Genomic DNA, 6,010 nt, shown 5'->3' with positions numbered 1-6,010 from the left:
ACATTAGTCCATCACATTGATCTTGATAGGTTAAAATGTTGGGTATTCATTGTGGAGGCCTATGATCAGTTCCCAATAGGGAGATTGAAAGTGCAATTTTAAGTTGTGATTATTGGTCTATCATAACTAACTTTTAAATAGAAAGTAGATTTCTACATAGTGACTCTTGGGTCTTCAATAGGTTATTTCTAGTGTTTTTTCTCACAAGGAGCTTGTATTGGTTTTCAGTTGATGCTCATATGAACAAGATATTCATAATCAACAAGCAGTTCAATATTTGACATTACCTCTCTATTGCTAGTGATCTATAAATATATTTAGACTCTGGGCAGGTTTTTGGTGAGTTACCTATAGTTACTCCAAAGCATCATAGGATGACTGCTCCACCCCCTGGTAGTGACAATGGAAAACATGTACATCCACTACCTTTTGTTGATCCTTCACAAACTAGTACTGAAATAAATTCGTGCTAGATCTTTCAAAAAAATTTAATGATGTTATTTTTCTTTTACATTTCTTTTTATTAAAATTGCTAAAGGTATATTTCTAATTGATTTTAACAGTCCCAGTGAGGGTTGTGGAGCCCACAAAAGACTCCAAATCCTATCAAGTTGGAAGTGTTGCATTGAAAGAGAGAGTAGATAGATGGAAGGCAAAACATGATAAAAATGTAATCCAAGTGACCAATGGAACTCAGTATTCATCTAAAGGAAAAGATGGATATGTAGATGATAGTGTCCTTGATGGGGAAGACATGTAAATGTCTGATTGTAAAAACATGTTATTTAGATTTTGGCTAATTCAAGGAGAACCCCTTTTCATATAAAATGAATGTCAATTATTAGCCACAATTTTCAAATGATGCATGTCGTAATTGTTGTTTCTATTCTTTAAGTTTACTTCTTCTTGTATATGAGCAATGTTAGTATGCCAATAGAAACCAAATTTAAATAAAGCTTCTACAAACTAAACAAAATTCATAAACATCAAGATAGACTAAGATGAGCTCTCAATTGAGAATATGAGCCATTAATGGGCTCTCTCAATGAGAAGCTCTCTTGTTGAGTAGCTTTGTCTAAATAGATAGGATGTATGCTCAAGCTTTATGCTTCAAAAAGGGCTTCAAATGGAGTTGGAATTTGGGTGTGAGTGTATGGTTTTGATGTAAAATGGCTTCTTTAAATGGAATTATGACTTTACTTCATGGATTGTGTTATTTTGCAAAAGGGAAGGATCCAATTTATAGGCAAGAGGCTTGAGGGATTGAGGGCTAAGATGCAAGGATGGGAAAAAGATCATGGAGGGCTCAGATTGCATGAGAGGAGAGCACATGGATTGTGCTTCTTTACAACCAATCAAGGAGTGACACATGTCACATGGTGAGAGGATAGAGGAAAGAGGAAGGATGAGTCAACAAAGGAGGCTCAAGGGATAAAATCTTCATAAAGACCCTCATAATGGCTTGTAAGAGCAATAAAAGGGCTTGGAAGAGTCATTTATGACATTGTGGGCTTCATAAAGTTTTATGGTTGAGATATTTTGAGGGAGATGAGAGAAATTTTGACTTGGGCTTGATTAGGAGGGTTTTAAGCTTGCTAAGGATTGTGCAAATGATTAGACGATGGATTAGGATGGTTTAGGATTAGCTTAGGGATAGGCAAGTGGATGGCATTTAATGAGGGTGCATGAAGGAGGAGATATTTGTTAACTTTGGCTTGGGTTAGTAAGTCTTAACCCATTTTTAGGGAATGTGACAAGGTTAGGAGGGGGTTAGGATTAGGTTTAAAGACATCTTCTAGAAGAGTCTAGACTTTGGATGAGGATAAAGACTTTCTAGAATAGTTTAGAATTTCCTAGGATGAGGATGAAGACTTTCTAGAAGAGTCTAGAACTTCTTAGGATGAGGATAAATTAGATTTTTAGGAAATAAATAAAGTTTTATTTATTTCAAGGGTTTGGGTTGAGGAGATATTTATTAAAACTTTTTTAATAAACATGAGGATTAATATTTAATCTTAATTAAATATTTTGAGTTGGGATTAGGGGTAGGAAATGATGGGATTAGCCTTTAATCAAAATTAAAGAAGGATTAGAAGATTTTGGAAGAGGTTAGTGGTCTTAAGGAAATTGGCTAAGTTTTGGGCAAAAAATAAATTTTTTATTTATTTTGGGTTTTTTGGTCAATTTATTAATTAAATAATTAATAAATAAGGAAATAATGTTTAAATAAGATTTAAACAGTTTTGGGATGGATTCCTTAATTAAATATTTTTAATTAAGATAAAGGGATTTAATGGCATAAAAATAAATTAATTAATTAAATAATTAATTAATTAATAAATGATGATGTCATCAGGAATTTTTCAAAAAATAAAAATACTTTATTTTCTAAAGGTTTTTAGGTGTCTACACTTTTTTTTTTATAACAAACCTTTCATTTTATTTCTACTTTGAATTCACTTCTTTTTTACTGCATATGTACTTTCAATTTTAATACATAGATAATTTTAAATTGATGGAAGCTGTTTTGCACAATTCTTTGTAGTGGGTTAGACCGTATTCAATGAAAGGCGTTAGTAGCACTGAGTTTAGTTAAAAAATGATTCCAACCCCAAGGTTTCATGATCATAAATACAATGTTTTAGTTCATAAATCAAATAGATTTTCCCTATCCTGAACACGTTTTGGCTAAGGAAATGTGATAATGCCTATTTGATTTTAATTGAGAATAAAATTTACAAAAGTTTTCCATAATGCAAAGGTTATTGCAAGAAATTGTTAAGGACAAAATGACAGATTCTTATTTGTTGTTTAGAACAGCTGCAACCTTTTTGGCAAATTGATCCATCAGGTTTATGGTGCTTTAGATCACAATTCATTACATTCAGTAACATGGAGAATAGCCTTTCAAAGTTCAATCCCAATTAGGACAGTCGGCCTGGCGAGTTGACATTGCGAGTCAACTTAAAGTGGCGAGTTTGTGGGGCAAGTGGGGGTGACTTGGTGAGCAAACCTAGAGAGTTGGCCTAGGGCGCGAACTTGGTGAGCGAACTTAGAGAGTTGACTTGGTGAGCGTACTTCAATTGTCAGCTTAGCGAGCTGATATGGGGAGTTATCTTGGCAATCTAACATGGTGAGTGGGCTTAAAGTGGCAACTTGGTGGGGCAAGTTGGTGAGCTGACTTAGCGAGGCCACTTAGAGACGCGACATGGTGAGCTAACTTGGTGAGCAAGCTCGATGAGCAGACCTAAAGACTGACCTTGATGAGGCACTTTGGTGGGGTGACTTGATGACCAAACTCAAAGAGTCAACTTGGTGAGCATACTTGTAGAGTCAACTTGGTGGGGCAAGTGGGCGAGCCGACTTAGTGAGTCCACTTGGTGAGGCGAGATGGTGAGTTGACTTGGTGCAGGGACTTGGTGAGAAAACTTAAAGACTGACCTTGATGAGGCACTTTGGTGGGGTGACTTGATAAGGGAACTTAAAGAGTCAACTTTGTGAGCATACTCAAACAGTCAACTTGGTGACATGACTTGGTGGGGTGGCTAAAAGAGTCAACTCATTGAGGTGACTGGGTGGGAGTGACTTGGCGAGATGACCTGGAGAATTGACCTAGGGGATGGGCTTGTTGTGCAAACTTAAAGAGTTGACTTGGTGAGTGCACTTTAATTGTCAGCTTGGCAAGCAGACTTGGGGACTTGGTGGGACATGTGGGTAAGCCAAATTGGTGAGGCAACTTGGCGAGCTAACTTGGTGAGAAAATTTAAGGACTGACCTTGATGAGGTGCTTTAGTGGGGTGACTTGATGAACGAACTCAGAGTCAACTTGGTGAGTGCACTTGAACAGTCAACTTGGTGGGGTGAATTGGCTAGCCCACCTAGTGAGCGTACTTGAATAGTCAACTTGGTGAGCTGACGAAGTGAGCTAAAATGGTGAGTGGGCTTAGAGAAGCAACTTAGTGGGGCATCTTGGCAAGCACACATAGTGAGCCAACTTGCTAAGGCAAGGTGGTAAAACCATTGGGTGAGTCGACATGGTGAGCTGACTTAAAGAGTCAACTCGTTGAGTTGACCTAGGGGGCGAACTTGGTGAGTGAACTTAAAGAGTCAACTTGGTGAGCATACATGAATTATCAGCTTGGCGATCTAACTATGGGAGTCAGCTTGGTGAGTTGATATGGTGAGTCAACTTAAAGTGGCAACTTGGTGGCACAAGCTAGCGAGTTGACTTATTGAGGCCACTTGGTGAGGCAACTTTGTGAAGCGACTTGGTGAGCTGACCTGCTAAGTGTACTGAAAGACTGACCTTGATGAGGTGCTTTGGTTGGGTGACTTGATGAGAAAACTTAAAGTGTCAACTTGATGAGCAAACTTAAAGTGACATGACTTGGTGGGGTGACTTTGTTAGCTGACTTGGTGAGCCGACCTGGCGAGTGTACTGGAAAAGTTGACTTGGCGTGCTGACCAAGTGAGTTTACATGGTGAGTGGGCTTAGAGAAACAACTCTATGGGAAATTTCACAAGCACACTAAGCAAGACCACTTGCTGGGGCATGGTGGTAAAACCACTGGGTGAGTCGACTTCATGAGCTGACTTAATGAGTCAACTCGTTGAGGTGACTAGGTGGGGGTGACTTGGTGAGTTGACCTGGAGAGTTGGCCTAGGGGGAAAACTTGGGGAGCAAACTTAGAGAGTCGACTTGGTGAGCATACTTCAATTGTCAGCTTGGCGAGCTGACTTGGGGAGTTGGCCTAGCAATCTAACATGGTGAGTGGGCTTAAAGTGGCAACTTGGTGGGGCAAGTTGGCGAGCTGACTTAGCGAGGCCACTTAGAGATGCGACATGGCAAGCTGACTTGGTGAGCAAGCTCGATGAGCGGACCTAAAGAGTGACCTTGATGAGGCACTTTGGTGGGGTGACTTGATGACTGAACTCAAAGAGTCAACTTGGCAAGCATACTTGCACTAGTACATTTGGGTTCAATTTTTGACCTTTATTGGTTAAATTTTTGACCCAATTTTTGACTAAATTCGACCAACCCATTGTTCAAAATTTTTTTGGTTGAAATTTTGACCAACTCACTATTACATGATTTGTCTCAATCATATAACTAATTATATATTCTTCATATTAGTTACTGTCAGTGTTTTTCAAGCATTCTATAAAATAGTTTGCATGCCTTGTGTATGATATGACATTTTGCATGCATAATGCACTCTCTCTCATCTGGCTAATGATGGATTACACAGAGTGATCTGAAACCATGATCCTAAAAAACACACAATCAAATCCAAAATGAACTTGCACTACAAATGGATTGTGGAAATCTGATATTGGCAAAATTGCATGCATGTCTACCAAGACAATCACAACTTAAACACATATTTGTCCTCGTAGATATGCATGCAAAATTAACAATATCAGATGTCCACAATCCATTTGTAGTGCAAGTTCATTTTGGATTTGATTGTGTGTGTTTTTTAGAATCTTGGTTTCAGATCACTTTGTGTAATCCATCATCAGCTAGATGAGAGAGTGTAGGATGCATGTAAAATGTCATATCATAGGCAAGACATGTGAACTATTTTATAGAATGCCTGAAAAAAAATTTGCACCTAGCTGTTGGTGGAAATTTCCACCAATGCCTAAAGTTTTTTCTACCATTGTTGGTGGAAATTTCCACCAATGCCTAAATTTTTTTCTACCATTGTTGGTCAAAATTTCCACCTTCATTGGTCAAAATTTCCACCAACACCTAAATTTTTTTCTACCTTTGTTGGTTGAAATTTCCACCTTCATTGGTCAAAATTTCCACCAACACCTATATTTTTTTCTACCTTTGTTGGACAAAATTTCCACCTTCATTGGTCAAAATTTCCACCAAAGCTTAAAATTTTTTTCTACCTTTGTTGGTTGAAATGTCCACCAATGCACAATTTTTTTTCTACCTTTGTTGGTCGAAATTTCGACCTTCATTGGTCAAAATTTTGACCAATTCCTGTTTGAACCT

Source organism: Cupressus sempervirens, chromosome 5 (assembly GCF_028749045.1).
Source record: "Cupressus sempervirens isolate cs-2001-9-10 chromosome 5, ASM2874904v1, whole genome shotgun sequence".
Classification (NCBI taxonomy): domain Eukaryota; kingdom Viridiplantae; phylum Streptophyta; class Pinopsida; order Cupressales; family Cupressaceae; genus Cupressus; species Cupressus sempervirens.
This window is presented reverse-complemented; position numbering follows the sequence as displayed.